Source organism: Spodoptera frugiperda, chromosome 15, assembly GCF_023101765.2.
Source record: "Spodoptera frugiperda isolate SF20-4 chromosome 15, AGI-APGP_CSIRO_Sfru_2.0, whole genome shotgun sequence".
Lineage (NCBI taxonomy): Eukaryota > Metazoa > Arthropoda > Insecta > Lepidoptera > Noctuidae > Spodoptera > Spodoptera frugiperda.
In genome coordinates, this window is record NC_064226.1 from 15,040,332 (window position 1) to 15,058,184 (window position 17,853).

Consider the following 17,853-nt stretch of genomic DNA (forward strand, 5'->3'; position numbering starts at 1 on the left):
CTAGTAAATACAATAAGTATCTAGGGACTTGTAAAAATGTCGTCTCAATAGTACATTAGGCATTGTATTAAGAAAATGTAATTTTGTGTGTCATGTCGAAGTTGTCAAGACCAGACCCGTCTGTAAAAATAAGGTATATCTTAAATACTATTATTTTCTTCTAAATTATTGGTTTTATTGGTCTATCCTGTCTAGACTATTCTTCAATAACTTTACCGGTGTTTTTTAATAAAAATGTTAACCCAGTTTACATCCAAAAATATATCATTTGGATTTTTATTATTCTAATGTTTGAAGGATGATAATTTATTTATTTTTATCTCTAAAAATAAACCCTAATGTCAGTATTATAAGTAGCAAAATGTGGGTGTAGTTTAAACCTCTGGAGGCGTAAGTTCTTATGGAAATAACTGGAATGATGTTCACATATACAAATGAATATCAATGTCCTTTGCAACAAACTAAAATAACCTCTACCTACTCCGAAATAAGGATGCGAAGTAGCCATGATTTTTGGTTACACAACATGCGGAGTGTGTGATATTAAAACTTATTACACGGTACCAAGTTCACTTTCTACTTGGCAGTGCGTGTATGTCATTTTGTTCCTACCCCTTGTCATGTACATGTACGTTCATTTGTACGTGTGTGAGACGTCACTCAAGGTTCCCATTTTAATTTAGCTTTCAACGGAATTACAACGTTCACCTCTCTTTAAAACACTCCTCTTATTAAAGTCGGCTTTGTGGTTCGGTGTTAAAATAGAACGTATGAATTGCGTCTTACATTTAAAGGCATTTTATAAAGACGGCTTTGGAAAAAGAAAACACTTTTTTTGTTTTGCGGGTTATATTTACTTTGTGATGAAAATGTCTTTCATTAATTTTTATATTCCACTTTAGACTGTCAATCTGCAAGACTGCAAAGTTGGTGTAGCGGGTTCGATTCTCGCACGGAGCAACTCTTAGTGTGATCTACAAATTATTATCATGTGTGTGTTTGTAAACGCACCCTCGAAACCTGAGAAAATCCTAGTATGAGGTAATGTTTTTAACCGTTTTTCGCTAACCTATATTTTTAGAGATACACCAATAAAATTTCCACCAAAATAGGTGAAACAAAAAATACGTATCAGTTGCCCTCGCAACGAAGAATAAAGTTGAATATGTGCATTATCTTCACAGACGTAAACTTAGCTTTTAATTCCGTTAGTTTGTGCTGCATTGCGTCCGCACTAATGTTCCTCTGCTAATGTTTACATTTATTCTCTTAATCGCACAAACTTAGCGTTACTCTCCATTATATTCTTACAGTTCGGTAAATTCTTGTAAAAAACTAAAGGCAAATTCGTAGTTTTCGAAACAATATTTCTCATGAGCTTCATCCTAAATCCCTAACCCCCAAAATGCCGGCAACGCACTTGTAACGTCTCTGGTGTTTCAAGTGTCCATGGTCGGCGGCGATTTCTTACCATCATGTGATCCGTCTGCTCGTTTACCGGCTTATTCCATAAAATAAATCTTACCTACACTGACTTGTTAGTAGTTATTGTGATAAGTGAATATAAATCTTGATCTCGAGCTCTACATGACGTAACATTATATACCAGATCTTTTTACCTTATTCAATTTAAGAAAGACAAAAATATTTCACTTACAACAACAATAGAAAGAAAGGATTTTGGATATTTCGTGTACAGTCTGTGCCTAGACCTAGCATTGAATAATATCTGCCTAGAACTTATTACAGAGTGGTCAGTGAGCGGGCGAGCACCGGTACCTGTAAGTCCTGTAACACAGAAGGCCGTACGTGGGCACGCTGTGTGTGTGTGTGTAACCCACAAGCCGCGCCAGTGCCGAGTGACCCTTTGATGTTAAAATGTAATCGTTTTATGTGCCGGCGGTTTCGGGTTGGGTTTTCACACTAAATGGGTAGCTTTCCAAGATTTTTTTATTAATATTTAATGTGGTTTAGCTGGCCAGCTTAGGAATATGTTATTAAAATATCACTATGATGATATGCAGGTTTCGTCTTTGAATGAAAACTGACGGTTGTTGAACGAAATGTTCGCATATTTGATTTTTATACTGACTAGTGGTCGCCTAGTGGCCGAAATTCGACCATATATGATTTAATTTACAATACCACTTAACGTACGTTGAAAGATAATTTTTATTTAATTCAAACTCTTTTATAAAACTCTTTTCATATGAGACGTGAGAATATCATCGCAATGTCTATCGATTTTGACGTTTTGTCAAATACGATCAGATACTATGCATGTGTGTGTAATGTTTTATTTATTGATTTAATGTACTTTATAAGCATTCTTTTTGAAAAATATTAGCGCTATGCACCTCTCCTACACATAAACTATAAGTGTACCAAATTTTATGCTCCTACGTCCGCGCAATTATCGTAAAAAGTGGTCCAAAGTTTTTGCATCACGTATTAATATATAGATACTCAAAATGGATGGACTTTTATAAATACCTTTATAAATACATTCTACGTAAATAATTTCATGTTTTGCTTCACCCACTGAATCTAGCTAGAATTATCATTGAAAATAATTTTAATATCAATAAACATTGAAACCGTAACATTTCATTTGACTTAAAACATATTATCATGTATATTATTTTTGAAACTATTGAAATAAAAATTATTCCCAAGAGAAAAGTGTAATGTAAAACTGCAACATTATTAACAACTTTTACATAAACAACTCCCTGTATAACCCATTCGTCTTCATTCGAAGAACAAAAACACAAACACGGGAGATACAGGGTGTTTCAAAGATACAGGGTGTCTCATTTGTCATTCCCCTACTTAGTACGAAGTTGATGGTGTTTTGGGAGGAAAGTTACTTCACATTTTATGAGGTACTGACAATGATGTTGACACCACAATGATTTACAACTGGTATTAATAACCAATCTCCATCTAAACTATGTGGATTGCTTGCCAGTGAAATTGTTTAACGGTTTCTAAACTTCTACTTAATGGCTTTTTTTAAGGGGGGAAATTAATCCAATTGCTTCTCCCACCCTAACCCTCGCGGCGAGGCGAGAGGGAGTGTCAGACTCTAACAGACTAAAAACCACCCCGTTCCTTCTCCTGCTTTTCAAGCCGGAGCCCCGGTAACCCGCTAGGTAGTCTGCAGCTCCGGATCAGGCATCAGCCCTACTGGGCCCCATCTGTGGTGGTCTACTTAATGATTTGAAAGTGGGAAACAAAATGAAACTTATGAGTGTCCATTTTCAAAAACGGTCCATCATAAGTTACTCGTCCACAGAGAAGACCTACATTCAGTAACATAATACATAATAGATACATATGTACGTGTGTACTTGTACGGAGTCCTACATTCGTAACGTACCCAGTTCATATTTGTATAATAATTGAGGCAAAAGTCGCAGCGGGTTTTAATTAACGAGCGTTTTATTTTCGCTGAACTGCGGCCAAAAATACCAGTTTTTAAATGTAGTTCAGTATATTTTATTACGTCGAGCAATTAATACGACGGACCACATGGAAAATGTAAAAGCAAATAACTCATACATTGTATACTATATGTACATATATACTGTATGTGTCTATGTATTTACTTTTTTTTATTTTCCGATGTTCATCCCTGAATGCTTCACTGAATAATAATATTACATTTTCTGTTTTTGGTCAGCATTCGACTGTTAATAAAAACTAGTGGTCGCCTAGTGGCCGAAATTCGACTTTAATTTACAATACCACTTAGCATACGTTTAAGAATATTTTTTATTTAACTCAAACTCAAACAAACTCTTTTATAAAACTCTATTCATATGAGACGTCAGAATATCATCGCAATGTCTATTGATTTTGACGTTTTGTCAAATACGATCAGATACTATGCATGTGTGTGTAATGTTTTATTTATTGATTTAATGTACTTTATAAGCATTATTTTTGAAAAATATTAGCGTTTCGCATTTCTCCTATACATAAACTATAAGTGTACCAAATTTTATGCTCCTACGTCCGCGCAATTTTCGTAAAAAGCGGTCCAAAGTTTTTGCATCACGTATTAATATATAGATAATGATTTTCGAATCGTATTTCAGTTGAAAATATTGTATTTAACGGCAAATGTTTCTCAGATTTTCTGTTATTTATTGTGAAATGTAAATACATAACCATGTTTACTCTTTCTGCAATTTCCTTGAATTATACATATGAGTGAAGCTACATGATATAAAGTAATGCTTTTTTACTAAGAAAATGTCTATCTCAGTAGGTATATTGTTAGGAAATGTATTTTCGGCGAAAATATTTACCGATAGTACCCTCACTCGATCACAGGGACTTGGAGCAAATTTTACGTACATGTCATCATTGAGCAGGAGGTTCATTTCTCAAGGGAAATCTGCGGATAACTCCGAGGTAACAATATTATAAGAGTTTTGCCTAAATTATATGTAGTAGCAATTTCTTTGTGGTGCTTACAACGCCTTACTTACTGGGGGCTAGGGATACTCAATCTGATTGGAAAACTTGCTGTAGTTTATCATGTCTTAGAAATTTGTAATTTAATTAATTTAATTTAAATTTGTATTCGTGAAACAAAGGCGGGTTTAAGTTTAACGGACAAAAGGCCGTGTGCTTGTGAGTAAAGTGTGGATTTCTTCTAAACATTTACCGTTTGATACCAATGTTAATTGAGTGACATATTGTACCGTACAGTCTATGATTCTTTACTATAGCTTTTAATGCGCAAATAATTTATTTCTTTTTATAGAAATCTAACATCCGCGAGCCCGTTATAAAAATGTACCATAAGAAGTAAACAAACAAACAGAAAAACAGTAAAATAACTACGTTTAGAACAAATACGTCTGTATAATAGACAAATATTATTATAATAATGTCAATATTTGGGACGGAGCGTCGTCGCTCAATGCAAACATTAATCATGTCACCGGCTTGCGTGGCCAGGGAATACTATTGTACACACGGCGACACATCAAGCTATACATAACCAGTATAAACTGACCGTATAATCTGAAGAAAGGTCATACAAAGCGGGGCCATGATAAACTGGTGTTTCATAGCTCGATCTGTGCCGTGTGTTCTATCTACAAAGAAGTAGTAGGTAGAAACATACATATTGAATGAATTGCCATGCCTCACATACAACTACTGTTTATTTAGGTTACCGAAAATAGTCCAAGCAATATTAAGCTGCAGAAAGAAGATGATTAACTAAAGGATATAACACACTTAACAAGCACGGCTCCGGCTCGGTTCGGGTCCGGCTCAGCGGTGTTTCGCTTGCGCCTGGCTGACAGCGTGCCGTCCGCATGCTGGTAGCGTACGAGCGTCTCAACTAGAACTCAAAAGGACCGCGCACTGACCGCCGCCGTCACCTTTTTGTATTGATGTTATGAAATATATCATACGACATACGATTTAAAGTTCAAATTTAAATGACAAGTTAATAGTCATCGCATACATTAACGGCACCCAGCTATTATTTAAAGAATAATCAATCTTATGGCGCATGATATATTTCATAATGTCAATACAAAAAAAGGCTGTAAACGAGCGGTCCGCACGCTGACAGCATGCTTACAACATTTTTGTATTGTTTCAAATTTCAATAGCAAAAAACGCCGTGTCGTGTCCGTGCAGTTTATGTGTGCGATCACCTTAAAGCTTATAATTCCACATAATACCATGCATGCGGATTGTGTACTAGTTGTTTCATTTCTGAGAAGTTTTATATTGAAATGGTAATCATATTAACTCTGGGAATCTGCGCTTTGCAAACATTTATATTAGCTAGCTTCATTATTGATATTCCCAATTGGCATTTGATATTTGTTGAATATTGCTGTATTTGCAACAAAGCTATATTGTAACGAATTCCATGGAAAATATTGAACAGGTCAACATAATGTTTGCAATGCAAATAATTGCGTCGAATGTTTGCTCAGTACAGAGCTGCTAATCCCAATGTAACCGTCAGCGACATGTATCAATTAGTGATCGATTATACTTAGATTCAATCACGCCGGCTAACACGAACTAATCATGTCTGATTTGATTACGCTGCTCGCTTGTTATGCTGCCCTGGTACCTCGGAGTGGGAGCGTTGGTCGCGTCAACAATGCTATTAATTATTAAAATCTAGTTGGATATAATTTTAAGTTTTACAAACAACAGTAATAATAAAAACCTATTATAAATACAATAAATATAAATTATTTACTTGTAATTTACGAGGCTTTATTTAATTTTGATAAGATAAACTTTATCTTTTCTCTATTTACAAGATAGTAACCCTTTCCCGTTTAAGGGATTGGTCGACGTATAATTTAAGTAAAAAATTACTTGAAGTAAATCTCATTAATTCATAAAATCCACGTGACCTTCCCTCTAAATCGTAGGGTAAAGCGATCATTATCGTCCTCACTGGAGTATAATGGCAAATAAATTGTCTGTTCTATTTAAATCTAAAGGTCGTTTCATAAAATTACAGTTTCATTATATTATTACTAGATGTTAACGAGAGACTCGTGTACACAGGTAAAATAAATAAATAAACAAATATTTTTTTGACTGCACACTTGGCGTGGTGGCTGGGCAACTGACTGCCATGCAACGGGTAGCGGGTTCGATTCTCGCACGAAGCAACACTTTGTGAGATCAACAAATTATTGTTTCGTTTGTAAATGCACCCACAACACTCAGAAAATCTTAGAGTGGGGCAATGTTTAAAAAAAAAAACAATAAGATTTTTAAAGAGATGTAGAAGTTTAGTCCAGACTTTTAAATATTACGAAAAATTAACATAACACAAATGCAAGACTTCATTCCTATTGCTATTGTAACAAGACACATAATCATGCAGCAATTAAAAATGAATAACTTCCATGCACGAGATCGTACGTTCGTCGTGCGTCACACATTATTCTCACAGCACTGTTGGAACAAATCTTCGTGCATCTGAACACAGGGGCAGTGGGTCAACAGTGTGATTGAATCAATAAACATGAATGCACAACAAACATGTTGTTCCGCGTATAAATACCCAATCACCGGCGAGCCGGACCGGTTATTACCGGCTCTGTAATAAATCGAACTACTCTACATGCAATTATCAAACGTAGTGTCCATATATTGGACCTTAGGCAAATAATATGTTATTGGTTTAAGTTATTATGTTGATATTATGTTACGTTTGGCCATGTTAGGTGTATTATTTACAATTAAATTGATCTAATCTAATTTATTTGACACCAAAAATCCCCCTCTCAATCACCGATTCCCCAACAATCCTTAAATTCCTAACCCCCAAAAGGCCGGAAACGCACTTCTAACGCTTCTGGTGTTTTGATGATCCCCCTTCAAAAACACCAACAGACCTTCAGGACTAATACAAGATAGTTAAAAAATAAAAACATGAAGTTCAACTTTCTTTCTTCTTCTATTCGCATCAGTATTCCAAATGTGATCTAACTAGTCAGCCTCCCCCCACACCCACAGGTAAAATAAACTCCAACTAAATAAATCCAAATCCATTGGTTAGGCCATTTCCCATTTTAATACCCAATTACCGGTGGGGTGAGCCTCATTATCGTCTTTCCGAACAAAAGTTATTGGTGTTAACTTTTCACATAAATTTTTGTCACTCTCATTAAACTGGGTAACGTAATTTGGTGGGATGAAGGACTTTCGGATATTTTCCGATATTGTCCTTTGTTGATGTTTGTAGCCGACTGCTTAAATTATAACTTAAGTATCGCTTTTATGGTTTCTGTTGGCTTTGTTTAGAAGGAAGAGATAGGCTTTATCTTTTTAAGTGCCTTTTTTGGGCCTGTTACAGCCATAGATTGTTAGATATCAGACATCTTATCTTTCATCTAGAATTTAATGGTGTAGTTCGCAACGTTATCTAGATCAAGTTTCAGTCTTCATCAGTACCTACTTAAACAGGCTACCAGCAGAAACATACACATCACAGTCATCAGTGATCAATAACATTGTATAGATTTTTTTTGTGAGGAAAATTATCCATTGATTGATCTCCAGCTTTGGGTGAGGCAACTGACTAAAAACCACCCCGTTCCTAATCTTGTTTCGAGCCGGAGCCCCGATAACCTATTAAATTGTCCGCAGCTCCGAAACTTTGTATAGATAAGCATTAGAATAAGTGTGTATAATACACAGTTGCAAACACCCACTGTTTGTTATAAAAAGGCATTTACGTGGAAGATGTATATCTTCATATCTCCTTTATCAGGATATGTGCGCAAAAATTATAATTATCGCCTAACGATATCCTTCGTTACGTCTTCAACGGGTGGAACAAGGTACGTACTCTAGCGAATTATTAAAATGAAGCGTGTATCTCAATAAAACCAAGTTGTTATACACATTATTATGTATTACTATGATGTGATATTCATAAAAAAAATATAAAACATAGACGTGACAGAGAAAACCTAGATTGGATGCAATTGGTAGTGCGAAAGAAGCGTGCATCCTTGGTGAGGTTAGTGAGGGAGACTAACCTCACCAAGGATGCACGCTTCTTCTCATTGTCGTAAAAACAGTCTATGTGAGCTTTGGCTAATATATCCGGTGCACTCAATGACAAGGCAATCCCAACAATATCCTAATAGCGTCATTTTATTTAACGCGGAAGGCGCTGTGAGCTTTCTGTATACAGCGAACCTACATGCTGCAAGAGGAGAATGATAGGACGAACCGGAAATGCACGCCATATCTATCAAATTGAAATAAATACAAAATTTCAGTAACTTCACGTAAAAGTACATGAATAACATTTACCAACATCAGTTTATATCTTAGACCACACACCTGCCTCCGTAAATTTTCGCGGGCCAGTGCTCAAAGGGTGTCCGCGTTCGTTAGCAGGCTCGCATCACGCGCCGTCTTTGAAAAATAAACTGCCTCCTCTCTCTCCAGCTCTCTAAATATGTGCTCTTCTCAGAATATCACGTAGGCATGGAATTTTCGTATGAAACCCTAGGTGTTTGGCCTTTACCTTAGATTTTTATTTTGGACATACATGGTTTAACTTTTAAGGAAAGTATTTTTTGACTTGCGTTTTATTTAACAGAAATGTTAATGTATTACACATTTAAAGTCTTAATTTTAATTATGCATAGAGGGATTCCACAAAAATTGTTGTAATTATGGCGGATATTGAAAACAAACCATAGCTAAAGTGCAACCTCGGACAGCTTTGTGTTCTCTTTGTGTTCTGTTGTTGTCTCTTTGACAAGATATTAAAACAAAAATATGAATTACTTTGTTTGAAACTTAGCTTTATGACTGTTAATTTGAACCGGTAATACAGCCGCTGGCAGAATGCTAGTTATAATATAAAGAAGCAAATAAATTGCGAGCCTTTTGTCCCACCATTATGAGATGCAAGTAGACTTATTAAGATGAATGCGACACAGCACGGTGCGCCGCGGCATCTTGAACTTTTAATAGTTTTGTGAAGTGGAGCGAACTATTTACACGACGTTTTGTTCTATTGTTTGAAGTTCTCATTCTCTGGCTTTGTGCTAAGACATTCATCTCTGTGTTATGCGCACTCTAGTACGGTTTAAACCTGTTATTACATTTTTTTATTATTATCACACTAGTATTATGAATGTGAAAGTTTGTTTGTTTGGATGTTTGTCCGTCAATCACGCTGAAATTTTTAAACGGATTTTGATGTAAATACAGATAGTGTATGAGCTGACTTGGGTGATAGGATACTTTATATCCTACGGAAACGCAGGCGAAGCCGCTGGCAGAAGCTAGTATGACAATAAAGATATTTCAGGAAGAGATATGCTTGGTTTCATAAGTTATTATAATAGTTTACAAACTTAGTTAAAGCAAAATAGAACCAAAACGCAGAATAAATAAAATTCATTTTAACTAAATCAGACCGTGGCACCACAACAGTTCTTTACTGGCTACATTTACATTTTATTTTTCCTTTCCGTAATTTTCTCAATTTGGTGAGTTAGCTTCGAGTTCTATTTCCTTATCAGATGCCACAACTTGGATTAGTTCTGTGAAAGTATTGCAAACGGTACATTGTGCTCTTTCAGATCGACTCAGCTCATTTGGATAATTTTTTACTTTAAAACTTTCTCGTTTTTGGAACCTTGAAGTAGTTAATTTTAAGTTGACTTTTGACTGATAAAATCAGATTGTTGGCCAATCTAACACCAAATTTGGTTCGCATATAAATGGCCTATTTTAAAGTGAATCCACTGTCTACTGTGATTGGTCTGGTCTTAAGTTTTAATGTCAAAGATTCAGAAAATTCGGCTTCTGTCATAGAAGCAAATATGTTTTGGTCGAATTTAAACGAAACTTTAATCTCACGTATTATTACTGAAGTTTCTACTCGTACGAGAACATTTCAATCTGAATAGTTTTCTTTCAAATCTTATTTCTCATTCAAACGAAATTCTAGCAAGTTGAATGGAGGACGGAGGACAAGCATAAACATAAATATACGAGTAACATTTTGTAACAATCCTCAAACACTCGCGCTGAATACTTTCGTACAATAAATACAATGAAACACAAAATGCGCATATTTTGTATCCTAGAATAAAGAAAATGATAAGAAAAACAGCGAATTTCAACTATACAATAAGGATCAAGGTAATATTTCACCTGTCATTACGTCTTGAGAAATAATAAATGTTGAACTCTACAAGAAAATAATTTTATGCTTATAATGAAGGTAGGTATGATGGAAGTTCATGTTGCTTACAAAACAGCGGTGAGTACCACAGATACATTAATAACAATTAGGTACCGCGGGCCATCACACATACCTACACACACACACACAAGATGAAAAGTATCTTGATTAAAACCTCGCAGCGTTTGCCACAAGCGAGCAAATATGAAGGTTAAAAAGAAAAACACTCGTCCCAAAGAACAAAGTACAATAATATAATAGAAAGACAATTTCGTTAAAATCCGATTAAGTACAGGATTCTTTTATTTCTTCGAGGGAGAAGTGAAATATTCATTTCGCTATCAGACGGATGAGCTGACTAATAAACACAGCCACGGTGCCGGGGGTCGCGCGGTTATGACAAATTATGTTTATTTTTCAGATTTTATATTGCTGGCAAACAGTTTTAGACGGTACGTTGCTAAGCCATACTTGTGATATTGCGTAGCATGATGGACTGGTGGATTCGTATTTCGTTCCAAGAGAACTTGGAAAGGTTGCAGTTCCGATCTTATTCATAGAAATGAATGCTCAGATACTTGTACAGACATTCCCAATGTTAGACTGAGTTAGTACGAGCAATAACTGTAACTATAACTAAACATAAAGCCATGCTTCGGCACTAATGATTCAGCTCGACCGGAGTTAATCCATGGCCTCATAGAAAACCAGCGTAAAACAAAGCTTGCGTTGTGTTTCGCTGTGTGAGTGAGGTTACTCGAAGCCCAATTATCCCCCTTCCCAATCCCCAATTCCTTAACAACCCTTAATTCCTAATCCCCGGCAATGCACTTGTAACGCCTCTGGTGTGCCGAGTGTCCATGGGCCATCAGGTGATAGGCCGTCTACTAGTCTACCGGCGCATACCATAAAATATCAAGTCATGTAGTATGTTAACCATCACCGCGTGTCTCGTAAAAGAGCCAAGAGAACCAGAATGGTTATAACACTTTTATTTAGTTTTATAGCTTGCCACAAAGCACAGAGCTCCTGCAAGCACCATGATTTATGGCACCGACAACTTTAACTTAACAATAATATTCAAGAACATCAGTAGATATAGTTTATGATCGTCTATTACACAATGACAGTGGCTGAAACATACATTTAGTTGCATGTGTCTTTAGTTCTCATTTCGGGTGTGACGTCATTGACATGTTATTTGTTTATAAATATTTGGAATTATATTACAGAACATATGCTTACACCTGTTTCAGTCATAAAGTGTTACCTTAAAATTAATTTCCTTTTTTCCTAATATTTGTAAAAAAAATACATAAAATAGTGTTGTCAAGGAACAATATTATCTTTTTCTCAAATAACAACCTTAATTAAATTTCAATAAGAATCACTTTCTTATCCCCAATACTTCTCAGCTTAAAGTACTGAACTCATTTTAGATTCTGCTTTATGTCTGAAGAAGTAGCCAGACATAACTCAGCGAAGATTATTTGAAGATAGGCTTTACACTTGAATAAAACGGTGAGTACTGCGGAATATAATGAGGTCTTCAATCGGAGCCCTTCGACTCTACGTTTGACGGTATACTTACTTCATACCTCTCAAGTTTTTTAATGATTTCTAGTACGATATTATCTTGTGTTGTGGGTGTTATTAGATTGTTTACGGCACTACCATGATTATGTCATCACGTTAAACAACTGAGGGCACGGGTTCGAAAACTACCAACGACAAGTACCAATGTGTTTTTTTCCGAGGTATATGTACTTTCTAAGATTATTTCGACACCACTGACAACAACAGTGAGGAAACCTATGCATACAATGTCTAATTATAAGTTGGAAATTGCCAACCCATTGAACAAGCGTGGTGATTTTATGCTCAAACCTTCTGCGTGCGAAAAAGGACCTTTGGTCAGCAGTGGCCATTTGTAGGCTGCTTATGTGTTAAACAACTCTATATCCTCGCATTTATGTTTGGCTTTTTTTTATAAAAACTTCCTTATAAAGACAATCAAAAATATTTTCTTGACTGACTCTCTAACAATTGCTAAGAAAGAGGATAAACTTCTTGATACATTATACCTCTAGCATTTATACTTACAAGTCATCATATTACAGGTTATTGAATTGGAAAATGAAACAATATTTTTATTTAAATGCAGCTTATGTTTTAATAAAACGCTTGTGTAAATGTTATTGTAAGCCGGATATTGCGTCACGGTCCGGTCATGTAGGTTACAGTTACTAACATAAATAACTTTTAAACACATACATACATACATTTATAATTTATTTTGTGTATTTTTAGCACAAACAACTAACATTTAACTTTATATAAAATTAGATAAGTTTCAAATTAAAATAAAGCTTTTACTGAATGCCATTTAAAACGTTAATGAAAAGGGTTTTTAATCTACTTTCATTATTATTTTTAGTTGTCAATCTGATTTATAATTGTGGTGACAGACCGCAACCTCGGCTATTAAATGTAACCGCAATTACCAAACACAACCGCAAACTATAATATATATTTAGAATAGTATTTTTCTGACTTGGGATGCTATCTCAGTATTTCATGACCAGCCACTAAACTTCTGAGAACTTAAACCAATGATATTTTAGCATAATCTTATAATTTACGATTTGTTGCAGCGAACACAAACACAGCACTAGAAATTAAAAAACACAGCGAGCACACCCTGCTGTCGCGTAATTGTACTTTTTCATTTATTCAGAATTCGTAATTCGTACGAATTTAAAAATAAAAGAAGCTCGGCCGGCTGCGCGGCTAACTTCGCGACTGACCCGCGAAATATATTTAACTGGTCGCTTTGAAAGACTACAAATTATGGAAATTAAAGAAAACTTTTAGCCGGACTATTATGAAAATTAGAAATTCATTGAGAGGGACGCGACTGCGACGATTTCAGGACTGTTTACGTCCACTGAAGCGTTTAATGTAAACTGGAGTTTCAGTACAATTATACTATGTTCGGATTTAAAGGAATTTAAATTCAGATTCCGTTTTACGTCCACTCGTTTTGTCCGTCGACACAAAGTTATTACTGTGTACCCTCGCAATGATAGCGTCCTATAATAATTTTATCACGTTACTGGCAGTAATTTGCACGCCATTTCATTATATTATCATATTACCGAAATATTAGCTAACATAGTATACACTGTACACACTGCTAAGCAAATCTAATCATAATTAATCTCTGTAAATGTCTGTGTAAATTCATGCACATTAGCACTAATCTAGTATTTAATTATAACGCTATATTATTTGTGAATTTCTATTTAATGGAAGCTGTAGGCTTTCGGTTAGGCTGCCTAAAATAACACTAGACTAAGCAGCGTTGTATTTTCAATCTTACTGTTATTTCAACACTGTCTACATTGCTTTGTCATTTATTTAAACCTTTTACGTTTGAATTGCTTTGTTTTATTTCACGAGTATTAAGGTATATTGTAATTATTGTATTAGAGTACTTGATAGTGGAATGACAGAATATTCGTATGAAATGTTGGAATGATGCAGTCAGTAAAATACTTGCCCTAAAATGTTTGTCATGCATTTTGTCAACGATTTCTGTGAATATATCATGGCTCATTTCGTTTGGTGAAATATTTGTGGCATCGAGTATTTTCGAATTTGTATATTGCATCAGCAAATAAGTGGAATTGTACTGAATACGGATTCATATTTACATATTTGTGCAAAATACCTTGAATTACTCAGATAGCGTGGTATTTACGGTGATTTTGATGTTTACCGTAGTATAAGTGGGGACATTTTAGATAAAAATAAAATAGGTTAAACTGGTTATTGCGTCCTCCATTGTAAACGGTGAGAAAAACATTTTCCGTATACGTTATTATGGCGTCCGTTTAAATCAGATTTATTTCCCGCTGAGTTTGCAAAGCATTTTCGTTTGCAACACCAGAAAAGTAGCCATTAACCATTTTATTTCTCTCGATTCCTGAAACTGAACAATGCTGAAGCAAACATTTTCTCAGCAGATTACCAGTAGTCCAGTCCGTCTGTGCCCGCCCCGGATAAATCAAACGTCACGCCGAAGATTTACGACGACACCCGAACGTTTCCGAAGAGACCTCGCTGACTTAGCACCAGCTTAGCTGGTAATAAACCCGGCAGACGGTACTTTACTCACTTCTTAGATGATTTTGAAGACAATAATAAAATAAGTAGTTACTTCGGAATGATACATTTTAAATGCCTCCTCTCCGGTTTTAATGTATTCATAGAACAATTTTTGAAATAAAATATAGTGTTATGAAAAACATAACAATTAAAGCAAATGGGTTATTACATATTTGGGTCCCGTTAGAAACTAGTTTGAAATATATAATTTTAGTTTAATTATCTTGTTAAATCTAGAGTTGGTAATAAACCCTTTATAAACAGTCTGGAGCTACGCAGCCAATTAAACGAGTAGACTACCTGACAACAGTAGCAGCAAACCGAAGAAGTGGAGCTCACAACTGTAACAGCAATCATCTGCGTTTGAGTGCACCGCCCGTGACGTCACAGCCAGAGACATTCTGACAGCCTCACAACACAAACAAAGGAAATTGAAATAACTACGCGACAAAGGCCGCGACTCTGTATAAAGTGAAATAGAATAAAAACAAATTCTAATTTCACAACAATAAGATTCAATTTTGCTAGAAAAACTTCTCCACAAACAATAATAGAACATTTTCGCTAATTATTATCTCTACGGAACCCGTAATTTTGCGGTCTTTTAATGTCAAATATATCTTTATGACAATCGTAAACTTTATGCGGTTGTAATAAAGATCGTATTGGAGCGCGTCACCAGCCGCCGCTGTACCCTGCACGAGCAGGATTTGGTTGTGAATAATGAGATATTTTTAATAATCGTTTTACGGGACAACAAGGAGGTCGAGAGGCGCCAACTTATACAGCGGATATATTATGAATTATTTATTTAACAACGAGAGAATACGAGATAATTCCGTTTCCATTTAAGTACTTACTTACCTTTGTTGTACAGTTTTTGCTAACGTTACGCAACGCGAATACAAAGAAAACTGAGGTCCAGTAATATTCATAACAATAAAACTGGAGATTAATTTTGAACATTAGAAGACACGGAGCCCCTGAATACTGAGCCAGAATTTTATTAAGTAATATTGCTAGAACCAGTTACTTTTTACTCTCATTTACTTTTGTGGACAGTTTTGAGAAGGCACTCTTCTTAAAACGATCGTTGACTCCCAGAATATTACATTTTGTGGAAAAATATTTTGCGATTTATAAAAGTCCAGCCACCATCTATATTTCGTGTCAGAACAGTGAGTAGTTCACAAAGCGCGCGCTGTCCGCTGCCGCAGCATTAAAGCATTATTCCTTCCTAAAATATAGTGTAGCGTTAATTCGTTCGACAACGACGGCCGGGCTCGGATAAACCACATGAATATGTATGAGGAGGGGCAAAACAAGACATTATGTGGAACAATGCCACCCCGCACCTGGCCACGTGGGGGATCCACCGCCGATACTAAACCCCGGACAAATATGACTGATTTATTGTCCACCCAAATTGGTCCAGCATTCCACCGGACGGTTTTTGCAGCCGGACATTGGCGATGTGGACGGTGACAAATTCAGGCTATATTTTTTTACTGTTGTTACACTAGAAATCTCTGTTTTCGTTGAGGATCAGTGCTGTAGCGTTTCAAAATATTTGTGACACGGTTTAAAATGTTGCTCGTGTTTCCTACATTTTTACAAAGCAGAGCTGGAAATATTTTAAATATTTTTTCTCTAACAACGCACTGTAGCTATCCAGATAGTAACAAAATACAACGTATATACATTTTATACTCGTAGTAATTGCTGAACGTTAGTTCCCCAAAGTTTTTTTTTGTTTTTATCTTTTTATTTGATGGCAAACATGTTTGAACTCTTTAAGTATTTTACTATCTTGCTGCCAATTAATTTTTTTGTGTGTACCTATATACACATGTTTAAGCAAATAAATGAATCTTTATCTTTATGTAAAAAGTCTTAAAACGACATCTATACATTTTACTTCGATACAAATATTGACATATACACATCACACACGTGTTCGTCGGTACATGATGAAATTTCTTATTATACATGCCTAACCTCACGCCTGTCTGTCTAATTATATTATTATTTATCTACATATTTGTCGATGATCATAATAATATTTCTCGTAGCAAAGTAAATACATAGCATACAGAATATGATAAAGAGTTTTATAATAAAATTGTGCACGAAGCATGCTTGCAAATACTTCCTATATGTACATTATTCAGCGGAGTTCAATAAGAGAATTGTACAATTGTCATAATTCCGTGCGCGGCGCGGCTTACTCGAGGCCATAGTTTACGCGCGCGGACCAAACAAATTAGTTCGTGCTGTGGAATAACATCAAATGCGATTTTCTTTGTCGGACATTGCGGTTTAAGTTTCGGGCCACGAGCGATGACAAATTAATTTGCTGTGGTCCGCGGTCTGGGTGCATTTCGTTCATAAAATATGTATGTTGTGCTTTTAGAGGTATTTGTTTTTAGAGCTTTACAAAGAGGTCAATTAGAAACAATATCAACCAGTTGTTTGTAACAAAACAAACGTGGGCGTAGTCTTTTGTTAATTAGGTCCCAAGGTAATACTGTGTAACATTTCTATTTTGGAAAGTCAAATTATTTGAGTTTTTGTAAGTATAGTTTGTATAAGTTTTAATGATAAGTAATTTATGATGACGAAAATACTAAAGTGGGTAGGTGTATATTTTGTCTATCTGCTACAGACAAAAATTCTCTTATGACCTAGATCTAGAAAGCAAATTACTAGCTCGCCCTAACTTTGACATCTCTTTGAAGTGTACAATTTTATGTAGGTTATATAAAATAGTCTCGCGCGATCACTAACGGTTGGCTGTCAGTGACAATTTCTCGGAACTAACCCTACACACACACACACACACATACACGTGCCTCGGCCACATACACTATGTATATAGTTTATTCACAAATGACATTTGCCTTATACGTGATTTAGGTTCAAACATGGATTTTCTAATTGTATATGAAATAAAC

At 35.5% G+C, this 17,853-nt stretch overlaps 1 protein-coding gene across 6 annotated transcripts in view; it reads right to left on the reverse strand.

The window, feature by feature from the left end:
- LOC118275714 (cell adhesion molecule Dscam2) overlaps positions 1-17,853 on the reverse strand; it is a 133,732-nt gene that overhangs the window by 69,042 nt on the left and 46,837 nt on the right. The gene's annotated exons all lie outside the window — the stretch shown is intronic.